The following is a 13,116-nucleotide window of genomic DNA, read 5'->3' on the forward strand; positions in this document are numbered from 1 at the left end:
GATACAGGTAAGAGTATCTTTGGGCTCTTTACCAACCTAAAACCCCCACAAAATAGAAGATTTTAGTCTTCTTCATTCCAGAGAAGCTCATCAAGAGACCATCTGAGGCCAGATTAAAGTGAGTTAAGGCCCTGTACACACACTAATCCTTAAGATCAACTGTTTCCTTAAACCATTGCTGTAAACCTCCTCACCAGATCCTCCTGCATTGGGACACATGGTTTTTGAGGGCACGAGTTTTCTGTGTCCCCCTTTGGCTGCCAAAGCAGTAAAGCTATTCTTTTCTACTTCCTGCAAACCCCTCTCTCTGAGATTCGATTTGGCACTGGTGCACAGAGGTCGAGTATTAGACATTACATTTAGTACCCAATGTGGGCCTGACTTGGGGATGTCCCCTGTAGGTACCCTGACTTGATCGGACACTGAGATTTTCTCCACACCAGCCTCTTCCGAGAGAGTGTAGAGTTGCAGAATTCCTTTAGAGGTCAGACCACCTGGGACCCTTGCCTGGAAAGGCCGAGCCCCAGTCATCCCAGCAGTTAGAACTCTGGGGCAGGAGTAGATGGTGGAAGAGGAACCACCCTAGCAGCTGCTGAGGCTGTCTTTGCCTTGAGGACATTCCTCTCTTCCTCCTGCCTGGAGTGCCCCAAATGTCCTACTTCAAGGGACTATTTTGGGGAACCAGAAAAATAGCATTTGGGATGTTGCAGCAACTCAGCCAGCATGGGGTAACACTCTGGCATGCAGTCTGAGGTCCTTTTAGCCCGGCACATTTGGGGGAACCTCGGTTCCCATTTGGGTGACTTTTCATTCCAGGAAATCTCATTTGGGAGGTGCACCACTTGAACAGAGGTCACAGGCTAAGTTGAGACTTGGAAGCTGATTTGAGCCTTGTGCTGTTTGGTTTTTGGTTTCTCTTTGGTTTCTGGTTCCTTTGGTTTGAGGCTTCGGTTGGTGTTTAGGATTTTGTTTTGTTCTTAGTCTGTGTGTGAGTGTTCTATAGTTCAAACATAAGAAGTGCTTCTTCTTCAGTTCCATCTGCTAGCCAATGGGCAAAATCCTGGCATACAGGTCAACCTATAGTTGTAAACCTAAGACTATGAAAAGAATGAAATTCTATTGTAATTTTGTCTGGCCAATGTATGGATACATTCTTGAAGAACGAGGAAAGGTGGTCTTTGAATGGTAGCCTAAATGACTATACTATCCTTCAGCTAGAGTTATTTTGTCACAGGAAGAGAAAGACAAAAGAAGTTCCATATGTTCAAGCATTTATGAAGCTACGTAATAAAGAAAGTGAGCAGCTAGGTAACAGGCTGATGGTACAAAGAGAAAAGAAAGTCACTTTGTACTAGAGCTGGTGGTTTCTGAATGCAGAAAATAATAAGGGGCAACATAAGATGGATACAGAAGGTGATGAACATTTGTGCAAAGGGAACATTGAGAAAAGAGTTGTGCATGACCAGGATTTTCTAAGATGGATTTTGTTGGAAGTGGGTTAGGCCAAGCCTGGATTTGGTTTCTCCCTCCAAAGTTTTCTTGGAATGCTGCTTTTGATTGCAAAGAGCTTGTGAGTTCCTTTGCCTGTGTCTGTGATCTCTCTTTTTGTTTGAAATCTCTTTGCTTTGGTTCAGTGAATAAGTGTTGTTTGGCCAATTCTAACAGTTTTTTTAATCTCCAGCTAACTTTGAGATGCTTTAGAAGGCCCTTGAGCCATCTCAGAGAGAAATGTTTGATTAGTATGTTAAATTACATGGAATTCCTAAAAATCTAGTATGTCCTGGTAAAATTTTTTCACTCATAATTCTATATATTTTAAAATGTTGTATGTAGCAGCAATCATGGCTTCTTTTGTCATTTACATTGTGATCAAATGTTTAACCATGAATTTTAAGTCCTTATGTGTTTTATAGATAGTTGCTGTTGTGCTCTAGCACTTTGCAAAAGTGCTCCATCTTCAAGAAGATCTATGTGAAGGACCTTTTGGCAAGCACAGGTCTCTGATAAGTTTCATATCATAATGCCAAACTGGGTAAGAAATGAAAAATCTTAATGTAGAATCGGATGGCTTCATAAAAAGTTAATGAAAGGATTGGTTACTGAGTCAACTGGTGAGTATGGTTATAATGTATTTGGTTTTTTGTTACTGGCTTTGATCTGTGTTTTCCAGACACAGGGAAGTCCTTGCGCTCAAGCTACTTAGGACTTGGAGCAATTGGATAAATGACACCTCTGTACTGAAGTGTGTATTTATGAAGGTTACTGTGTTGGCTTCATTTTGCCCTGATGTTTAAGAGGAAAGGAAAACTATCTAGTGAAATGATCAGAATGTACTTACTCATGATGTTTCACTGTTTGCTTTAGGTCTACTGCTAAAAGCACATGTACAATGCTTGTGTGACAATTGGGTATGAATAATAAAATGTATGGCCTATATAAAGCGTTTTCTCATTAACATACCTCTGAGCATGTTCACGATAGCTGATCAGTATTCCCCCAATGTGGATTAACTAGGCAAATATAAAGGAGGCCTAGCGCTGAGAGACATGGTCTACACATGGGCCAAACAGCTGAATCATTCTGACACTGATGGATTGACATTTTGATCACCAATGCTTTCTATTGAAAGACTTGTAATGAAAAGGGAAAAAAACTCTTCACGTATTGAGGTGTGAGGAAGTCACTCTGGCTTATACCTGGTTTAACTTAAATTTTACTGACCAACGTGGCCTGTTTTATGGTCTTTTGGATACGAATTGTACATCTGCTTTGGCATTGAGGACGGGAATGCATTTGACAGTCAAAAAGGAGTAACTAGGGTTCAGACACCCAAGATAAACCTAAGTGACCATTGTAGATGTGATTTAGATGCATTCCTGTAATTTTTGTTTTGTTTTCTTTTTAAGTTTTTTTTTTTGATGTGGACCATTTTGTAATTCTATTGAATTTATTACAATATTGTTTCTGTTTCATGTTTTGGTTTTTTGGCCGCGAGGCATGTGGGATCTTAGCACCCTGCCCAGGGATCCAACCGGCAACCCCTGCATTGGAAGGTGAAATCTTAAACACTGAACCGCCAGGTAAGTCCCCACATTCCTGTATTGTTGAAATTCAATTTCTTAGCTATATCACACTCAGGATGCCACTAGCCATTCTCAAAATAATGTCTGCTGATAGCTGCAACCATACGTTTTCAAGGAATCCTCTCTTAACTATTAAATTCCAAACAATGATGTTAGATCAGATACTAATAGAAAGAAGAGAAATATGTGTAGTGGTCATTAGCGACTGTTATGGATACATCAATACTACGTCAGAAGTTAAAACCTACTTAGGTAGAATTAGACAACTGGCTACGAAGTCTCTCAGTGTCAGTGTCAGTTCCAGACCAGCTTTCAGAATTACGCTCCTGAAATCCTAAGAGAATGAGATCTTTTTAATATTAATTTTACAGTTGTTAAGGCCTCCTATTTTAACTGGATTGGTTACACAAAAATGGTGAAAAAAGGGACTAAGGTCTTAATTGTACGAGTCTCACGAACAGGACTTACGGTTAGGCTTAGCGCCGGGAGAGGGTTAGGGAAAGATTGGGGTACAGATACGTGCTAGGGGGAGTGTACGGGCCAGGGTATGGGTTATCATTAGGGTAGGCCTCAGGCTTCAGGCTGCGGGGGAGGCCCAGGGGTCAGGGTCAGGGCCGGAGCTAGGGTTAGGGTTAGGCCCCCGGTGAGGCTGAGGCTCGAGGTCGGGGTACGGACACGTGTGGGGGGGCGTGTGCGGCGTAGGGCGCGGCATGCCGTGAGGCTAGGCCTCAGGCTTCAGGCCTGGCGGCCCGGCGAAGGGCCGGAGCTAGGGTTAGGGTTAGGCCCCCGGTGAGGCTGAGGCTCGAGGTCAGGGTACGGACACGTGTGGGGGGGCGTGTGCGGCGTAGGGCGCGGCATGCCGTGAGGCTAGGCCTCAGGCTTCAGGCCTGGCGGCCCGGCGAAGGGCCGGAGCTAGGGTTAGGGTTAGGCCCCCGGTGAGGCTGAGGCTCGAGGTCGGGGTACGGACACGTGTGGGGGGGCGTGTGCGGCGTAGGGCGCGGCATGCCGTGAGGCTAGGCCTCAGGCTTCAGGCCTGGCGGCCCGGCGAAGGGCCGGAGCTAGGGTTAGGGTTAGGCCCCCGGTGAGGCTGAGGCTCGAGGTCAGGGTACGGACACGTGTGGGGGGGCGTGTGCGGCGTAGGGCGCGGCATGCCGTGAGGCTAGGCCTCAGGCTTCAGGCCTGGCGGCCCGGCGAAGGGCCGGAGCTAGGGTTAGGGTTAGGCCCCCGGTGAGGCTGAGGCTCGAGGTCGGGGTACGGACACGTGTGGGGGGGCGTGTGCGGCGTAGGGCGCGGCATGCCGTGAGGCTAGGCCTCAGGCTTCAGGCCTGGCGACCCGGCGAAGGGCCGGAGCTAGGGTTAGGGTTAGGCCCCCGGTGAGGCTGAGGCTCGAGGTCGGGGTACGGACACGTGTGGGGGGGCGTGTGCGGCGTAGGGCGCGGCATGCCATGAGGCTAGGCCTCAGGCTTCAGGCCTGGCGGCCCGGCGAAGGGCCGGAGCTAGGGTTAGGGTTAGGCCCCCGGTGAGGCTGAGGCTCGAGGTCGGGGTACGGACACGTGTGGGGGGGCGTGTGCCGCGTAGGGCGCGGCATGCTGTGAGGCTAGGCCTCAGGCTTCAGGCCTGGCGGCCCGGCGAAGGGCCGGAGCTAGGGTTAGGGTTAGGCCCCCGGGGAGGCTGAGGCTCGAGGTCGGGGTACGGACACGTGTGGGGGGGCGTGTGCGGCGTAGGGCGCGGCATGCCGTGAGGCTAGGCCTCAGGCTTCAGGCCTGGCGGCCCGGCGAAGGGCCGGAGCTAGGGTTAGGGTTAGGTCCCCGGTGAGGCTGAGGCTCGAGGTCGGGGTACGGACACGTGTGGGGGGGCGTGTCAGGCGTAGGGCGCGGCATGCCGTGAGGCTAGGCCTCAGGCTTCAGGCCTGGCGACCCGGCGAAGGGCCGGAGCTAGGGTTAGGGTTAGGCCCCCGGTGAGGCTGAGGCTCGAGGTCGGGGTACGGACACGTGTGGGGGGGCGTGTGCGGCGTAGGGCGCGGCATGCCGTGAGGCTAGGCCTCAGGCTTCAGGCCTGGCGACCCGGCGAAGGGCCGGAGCTAGGATTAGGGTTAGGCCCCCGGTGAGGCTGAGGCTCGAGGTCGGGGTACGGACACGTGTGGTGGGGCGTGTGCGGCGTAGGGCGCGGCATGCCGTGAGGCTAGGCCTCAGGCTTCAGGCCTGGCGGCCCGGCGAATGGACGGAGCTAGGGTTAGGGTTAGGCACCCGGTGAGGCTGAGTCTCGAGGTCGGGGTACGGACACGTGTGGGGGGGCGTGTGCGGCGTAGGGCGCGGCATGCCGTGAGGCTAGGCCTCAGGCTTCAGGCCTGGCGGCCCGGCGAAGGGACGGAGCTAGGGTTAGGGTTAGGCACCCGGTGAGGCTGAGGCTCGAGGTCGGGGTACGGACACGTGTGGGGGGGCGTGTGCGGCGTAGGGCGTGGCATGCCGTGAGGCTAGGCCTCAGGCTTCAGACCTGGCGGTCCGGCGAAGGGCCGGAGCTAGGGTTAGGGTTAGGCCCCCGGTGAGGCTGAGGCTCGAGGTCGGGGTACGGACACGTGTGGGGGGGCGTGTGCGGCGTAGGGCGCGGCATGCCGTGAGGCTAGGCCTCAGGCGTCAGGCCTGGCGGCCCGGCGAAGGGCCGGAGCTAGGGTTAGGGTTAGGCCCCCGGTGAGGCTGAGCCTCGAGGTCCGGGTACGGACACGTGTGGGGGGGCGTGTGCGGCGTAGGGCGCGGCATGCCGTGAGGCTAGGCCTCAGGCTTCAGGCCTGGCGGCCGGGCGAAGGGCCGGAGCTAGGGTTAGGGTTAGGCCCCCGGTGAGGCTGAGCCTCGAGGTCGGGGTACGGACACGTGTGGGGGGGCTTGTGCGGCGTAGGGCGCGGCATGCCGTGGGGCTAGGCCTCAGGCTTCAGGCCTGGCGGCCCGGCGAAGGGCCGGAGCTAGGGTTAGGGTTAGGCCCCCGGTGAGGCTGAGGCTCGAGGTCGGGGTACGGACACGTGTGGGGGGCCGTGTGCGGCGTAGGGCGCGGCATGCCGTGAGGCTAGGCCTCAGGCTTCAGGCCTGGCGGCCCGGCGAAGGGCCGGAGCTAGGGTTAGGGTTAGGCCCCCGGTGAGGCTGAGGCTCGAGGTCGGGGTACGGACACGTGTGGGGGGGCGTGTGCGGCGTAGGGCGCGGCATGCCGTGAGGCTAGGCCTGAGGCTTCAGGCCCGGCGGCCCGGCGAAGGGCCGGAGCTAGGGTTAGGGTTAGACCCCAGGTGAGGCTGAGGCTCGAGCTCGGGGTACGGACACGTGTGGGGGGGCGTGTGCGGCGTAGGGCGCGGCATGCCGTGAGGCTAGGCCTCAGGCTTCAGGCCTGGCGGCCCGGCGAAGGGCCGGAGCTAGGGTTAGGGTTAGGCCCCCGGTGAGGCTGAGCCTCGAGGTCGGTGTACGGACACGTGTGGGGGGGCGTGTGCGGCGTAGGGCGCGGCATGCCGTGAGGCTAGGCCTCAGGCTTCAGGCCTGGCGGCCCGGCGAAGGGCCGGAGCTAGGGTTAGGGTTAGGCCCCCGGTGAGGCTGAGGCTCGAGGTCGGGGTATGGACACGTGTGGGGGGCCGTGTGCGGCGTAGGGCGCGGCATGCCGTGAGGCTAGGCCTCAGGCTTCAGGCCTGGCGGCCCGGCGAAGGGCCGGAGCTAGGGTTAGGGTTAGGCCCCCGGTGAGGCTGAGGCTCGAGGTCGGGTTACGGACACGTGTGGGGGGGCGTGTGCGGCGTAGGGCGCGGCATGCCGTGAGGCTAGGTCTCAGGCTTCAGGTCTGGCGGCCCGGCGAAGGGCCGGAGCTAGGGTTAGGGTTAGGCCCCCGGTGAGGCTTAGGCTCGAGGTCTGGGTACGGACACGTGTGGGGGGGCGTGTGCGGCGTAGGGCGCGGCATGCCGTGAGGCTAGGCCTCAGGCTTCAGGCCTGGCGGCCCGGCGAAGGGCCGGAGCTAGGGTTAGGGTTAGGCCCCGGGTGAGGCTGAGGCTCGAGGTCGGGGTACGGACACGTGTGGGGGGGCGTGTGCGGCGTAGGGCGCGGCATGCCGTGAGGCTAGGCCTCAGGCTTCAGGCCTGGCGGCCCGGCGAAGGGCCGGAGCTAGGGTTAGGGTTAGGCCCCCGGTGAGGCTGAGGCTCGAGGTCGGGGTACGGACACGTGTGGGGGGGCGTGTGCGGCGTAGGGCGCGGCATGCCGTGAGGCTAGGCCTCAGGCTTCAGGCCTGGCGGCCCGGCGAAGGGCCGGAGCTAGGGTTAGGGTTAGGCCCCCGGTGAGGGTGAGGCTCGAGGTCGAGGTACGGACACGTGTGGGGGGGCGTGTGCGGCGTAGGGCGCGGCATGCCGTGAGGCTAGGCCTAAGGCTTCAGGCCTGGCGGCCCGGCGAAGGGCCGGAGCTAGGGTTAGGGTTAGGCCACGGGTGAGGCTGAGGCTCGAGGTCGGGGTACGGACACGTGTGGGGGGGCGTGTGCGGCGTAGGGCGCGGCATGCCGTGAGGCTAGGCCTCAGGCTTCAGGCCTGGCGGCCCGGCGAAGGGCCGGAGCTAGGGTTAGGGTTAGGCCCCCGGTGAGGCTGAGGCTCGAGGTCGGGGTACGGACACGTGTGGGGGGGCGTGTGCGGCGTAGGGCGCGGCATGCCGTGAGGCTAGGCCTCAGGCTTCAGGCCTGGCGGCCCGGCGAAGGGACGGAGCTAGGGTTAGGGTTAGGCACCCGGTGAGGCTGAGGCTCGAGGTCGGGGTACGGACACGTGTGGGGGGGCGTGTGCGGCGTAGGGCGCGGCATGCCGTGAGGCTAGGCCTCAGGCTTCAGGCCTGGCGGCCCGGCGAAGGGCCGGAGCTAGGGTTAGGGTTAGGCCCCCGGTGAGGCTGAGGCTCGAGGTCGGGGTACGGACACGTGTGGGGGGGCGTGTGCGGCGTAGGGCGCGGCATGCCGTGAGGCTAGGCCTCAGGCTTCAGGCCTGGCGGCCCGGCGAAGGGCCGGAGCTAGGGTTAGGGTTAGGCCCCCGGTGAGGCTGAGGCTCGAGGTCGGGGTACGGACACGTGTGGGGGGGCGTGTGCGGCGTAGGGCGCGGCATGCCGTGAGGCTAGGCCTCAGGCTTCAGGCCTGGCGGCCCGGCGAAGGGACGGAGATAGGGTTAGGGTTAGGCCCCCGGTGAGGCTGAGTCTCGAGGTCGGGGTACGGACACGTGTGGGGGGGCGTGTGCGGCGTAGGGCGCGGCATGCCGTGAGGCTAGGCCTCAGGCTTCAGGCCTGGCGGCCCGGCGAAGGGCCGGAGCTAGGGTTAGGGTTAGGCCCCCGGTGAGGCTGAGGCTCGAGGTCGGGGTACGGACACGTGTGGGGGGGCGTGTGCGGCGTAGGGCGCGGCATGCCGTGAGGCTAGGCCTCAGGCTTCAGGCCTGGCGGCCCGGCGAAGGGCCGGAGCTAGGGTTAGGGTTAGGCCCCCGGTGAGGCTGAGGTTCGAGGTCGGGGTACGGACACGTGTGGGGGGGGCGTGTGCGGCGTAGGGCGCGGCATGCCGTGAGGCTAGGCCTCAGGCGTCAGGCCTGGCGGCCCGGCGAAGGGCCAGAGCTAGGGTTAGGGTTAGGCCCCCGGTGAGGCTGAGCCTCGAGGTCCGGGTACGGACACGTGTGGGGGGGCGTGTGCGGCATAGGGCGCGGCATGCCGTGAGGCTAGGCCTCAGGCTTCAGGCCTGGCGGCCGGGCGAAGGGCCGGAGCTAGGGTTAGGGTTAGGCCCCCGGTGAGGCTGAGCCTCGAGGTCGGGGTACGGACACGTGTGGGGGGGCTTGTGGGGCGTAGGGCGCGGCATGCCGTGAGGCTAGGCCTCAGGCTTCAGGCCTGGCGGCCCGGCGAAGGGCCGGAGCTAGGATTAGGGTTAGGCCCCCGGTGAGGCTGAGGCTCGAGGTCGGGGTACGGACACGTGTGGGGGGCCGTGTGCGGCGTAGGGCGCGGCATGCCGTGAGGCTAGGCCTCAGGCTTCAGGCCTGGCGGCCCGGCGAAGGGCCGGAGCTAGGGTTAGGGTTAGGCCCCCGGTGAGGCTGAGGCTCGAGGTCGGGGTACGGACACGTGTGGGGGGGCGTGTGCGGCGTAGGGCGCGGCATGCCGTGAGGCTAGGCCTGAGGCTTCAGGCCTGGCGGCCCGGCGAAGGGCCGGAGCTAGGGTTAGGGTTAGGCCCCCGGTGAGGCTGAGGCTCGAGCTCGGGGTACGGACACGTGTGGGGGGGCGTGTGCGGCGTAGGGCGCGGCATGCCGTGAGGCTAGGCCTCAGGCTTCAGGCCTGGCGGCCCGGCGAAGGGCCGGAGCTAGGGTTAGGGTTAGGCCCCCGGTGAGGCTGAGCCTCGAGGTCGGGGTACGGACACGTGTGGGGGGCCGTGTGCGGCGTAGGGCGCGGCATGCCGTGAGGCTAGGCCTAAGGCTTCAGGCCTGGCGGCCCGGCGAAGGGCCGGAGCTAGGGTTAGGGTTAGGCCCCCGGTGAGGCTGAGGCTCGAGGTCGGGGTACGGACACGTGTGGGGGGGCGTGTGCGGCGTAGGGCGCGGCATGCCGTGAGGCTAGGCCTAAGGCTTCAGGCCTGGCGGCCCGGCGAAGGGCCGGAGCTAGGGTTAGGGTTAGGCCCCGGGTGAGGCTGAGGCTCGAGGTCGGGGTACGGACACGTGTGGGGGGGCGTGTGCGGCGTAGGGCGCGGCATGCCGTGAGGCTAGGCCTCAGGCTTCAGGCCTGGCGGCCCGGCGAAGGGCCGGAGCTAGGGTAGGGTTAGGCCCCCGGTGAGGCTGAGGCTCGAGGTCGGGGTACGGACACGTGTGGGGGGGCGTGTGCGGCGTAGGGCGCGGCATGCCGTGAGGCTAGGCCTCAGGCTTCAGGCCTGGCGGCCCGGCGAAGGGACGGAGCTAGGGTTAGGGTTAGGCACCCGGTGAGGCTGAGGCTCGAGGTCGGGGTACGGACACGTGTGGGGGGGCGTGTGCGGCGTAGGGCGCGGCATGCCGTGAGGCTAGGCCTCAGGCTTCAGGCCTGGCGGCCCGGCGAAGGGACGGAGCTAGGGTTAGGGTTAGGCCCCCGGTGAGGCTGAGGCTCGAGGTCGGGGTACGGACACGTGTGGGGGGGCGTGTGCGGCGTAGGGCGCGGCATGCCGTGAGGCTAGGCCTCAGGCTTCAGGCCTGGCGGCCCGGCGAAAGGCCGGAGCTAGGGTTAGGGTTAGGCCCCCGGTGAGGCTGAGGCTCGAGGTCGGGGTACGGACACGTGTGGGGGGGCGTGTGCGGCGTAGGGCGCGGCATGCCGTGAGGCTAGGCCTCAGATTTCAGGCCTGGCGGCCCGGCGAAGGGCCGGAGCTAGGGTTAGGGTTAGGCCCCCGGTGAGGCTGAGGCTCGAGGTCGGGGTACGGACACGTTTGGGGGGGCGTGTGCGGCGTAGGGCGCGGCATGCCGTGAGGCTAGGCCTCAGGCGTCAGGCCTGGCGGCCTGGCGAAGGGCCGGAGCTAGGGTTAGGGTTAGGCCCCCGGTGAGGCTGAGCCTCGAGGTCCGGGTACGGACACGTGTGGGGGGGCGTGTGCGGCGTAGGGCGCGGCATGCCGTGAGGCTAGGCCTCAGGCTTCAGGCCTGGCGGCCGGGCGAAGGGCCGGAGCTAGGGTTAGGGTTAGGCCCCCGGTGAGGCTGAGGCTCGAGGTCGGGGTACGGACACGTGTGGGGGGGCGTCTGCGGCGTAGGGCGCGGCATGCCGTGAGGCTAGGCCTCAGGCTTCAGGCCTGGCGGCCCGGCGAAGGGCCGGAGCTAGGGTTAGGGTTAGGCCCCCGGTGAGGCTGAGGCTCGAGGTCGGGGTACGGACACGTGTGGGGGGTTGTGTGCGGCGTAGGGCGCGGCATGCCGTGAGGCTAGGCCTCAGGCTTCAGGCCTGGCGGCCCGGCGAAGGGCCGGAGCTAGGGTTAGGGTTAGGCCCCCGGTGAGGCTGAGGCTCGAGGTCGGGGTACGGACACGTGTGGGGGGGGCGTGTGCGGCGTAGGGCGCGGCATGCCGTGAGGCTAGGCCTCAGATTTCAGGCCTGGCGGCCCGGCGAAGGGCCGGAGCTAGGGTTAGGGTTAGGCCCCCGGTGAGGCTGAGGCTCGAGGTCGGGGTACGGACACGTGTGGGGAGCCGTGTGCGGCGTAGGGCGCGGCATGCCGTGAGGCTAGGCCTCAGGCTTCAGTCCTGGCGGCCCGGCGAAGGGCCGGAGCTAGGGTTAGGGTTAGGCCCCCGGTGAGGCTGAGGCTCGAGGTCGGGGTACGGACACGTGTGGGGGGGCGTGTGCGGCGTAGGGCGCGGCATGCCGTGAGGCTAGGCCTCAGGCTTCAGGCCTGGCGGCCCGGCGAAGGGCCGGAGCTAGGGTTAGGGTTAGGCCCCCGGTGAGGCTGAGGCTCGAGGTCGAGGTACGGACACGTGTGGGGGGGCGTGTGCGGCGTAGGGCGCGGCATGCCGTGAGGCTAGGCCTAAGGCTTCAGGCCTGGCGGCCCGGCGAAGGGCCGGAGCTAGGGTTAGGGTTAGGCCACGGGTGAGGCTGAGGCTCGAGGTCGGGGTACGGATACGTGTGGGGGGGCGTGTGCGGCGTAGGGCGCGGCATGCCGTGAGGCTAGGCCTCAGGCTTCAGGCCTGGCGGCCCGGCGAAGGGCCGGAGCTAGGGTTAGGGTTAGGCCCCCGGTGAGGCTGAGGCTCGAGGTCGGGGTACGGACACGTGTGGGGGGGCGTGTGCGGCGTACGGCGCGGCATGCCGTGAGGCTAGGCCTCAGGCTTCAGGCCTGGCGGCCCGGCGAAGGGACGGAGCTAGGGTTAGGGTTAGGCACCCGGTGAGGCTGAGGCTCGAGGTCGGGGTACGGACACGTGTGGGGGGGCGTGTGCGGCGTAGGGCGCGGCATGCCGTGAGGCTAGGCCTCAGGCTTCAGGCCTGGCGGCCCGGCGAAGGGCCGGAGCTAGGGTTAGGGTTAGGCCCCCGGTGAGGCTGAGGCTCGAGGTCGGGGTACGGACACGTGTGGGGGGGCGTGTGCGGCGTAGGGCGCGGCATGCCGTGAGGCTAGGCCTGAGGCTTCAGGCCTGGCGGCCCGGCGAATGGCCGGAGCTAGGGTTAGGGTTAGACCCCAGGTGAGGCTGAGGCTCGAGCTCGGGATACGGACACGTGTGGGGGGGCGTGTGCGGCGTAGGGCACGGCATGCCGTGAGGCTAGGCCTCAGGCTTCAGGCCTGGCGGCCCGGCGAAGGGCCGGAGCTAGGGTTAGGGTTAGGCCCCCGGTGAGGCTGAGCCTCGAGGTCGGTGTACGGACACGTGTGGGGGGGCGTGTGCGGCGGAGGGCGCGGCATGCCGTGAGGCTAGGCCTCAGGCGTCAGGCCTGGCGGCCCGGCGAAGGGCCGGAGCTAGGGTTAGGGTTAGGCCCCCGGTGAGGCTGAGCCTCGAGGTCCGGGTACGGACACGTGTGGGGGGGCGTGTGCGGCGTAGGGCGCGGCATGCCGTGAGGCTAGGCCTCAGGCTTCAGGCCTGGCGGCCGGGCGAAGGGCCGGAGCTAGGGTTAGGGTTAGGCCCCCGGTGAGGCTGAGGCTCGAGGTCGGGGTACGGACACGTGTGGGGGGGCGTCTGCGGCGTAGGGCGCGGCATGCCGTGAGGCTAGGCCTCAGGCTTCAGGACTGGCGGCCCGGCGAAGGGCCGGAGCTAGGGTTAGGGTTAGGCCCCCGGTGAGGCTGAGGCTCGAGGTCGGGGTACGGACACGTGTGGGGGGTTGTGTGCGGCGTAGGGCGCGGCATGCCGTGAGGCTAGGCCTCAGGCTTCAGGCCTGGCGGCCCGGCGAAGGGCCGGAGCTAGGGTTAGGGTTAGGCCCCCGGTGAGGCTGAGGCTCGAGGTCGGGGTACGGACACGTGTGGGGGGGCGTGTGCGGCGTAGGGCGCGGCATGCCGTGAGGCTAGGCCTCAGGCTTCAGGCCTGGCGGCCCGGCGAAGGGCCGGAGCTAGGGTTAGGGTTAGGCCCCCGGTGAGGCTGAGGCTCGAGGTCGGGGTACGGACACGTGTGGGGAGC

The sequence above is a fragment of the Kogia breviceps genome, chromosome 11 (assembly GCF_026419965.1).
Source record: "Kogia breviceps isolate mKogBre1 chromosome 11, mKogBre1 haplotype 1, whole genome shotgun sequence".
NCBI lineage: Eukaryota > Metazoa > Chordata > Mammalia > Artiodactyla > Physeteridae > Kogia > Kogia breviceps.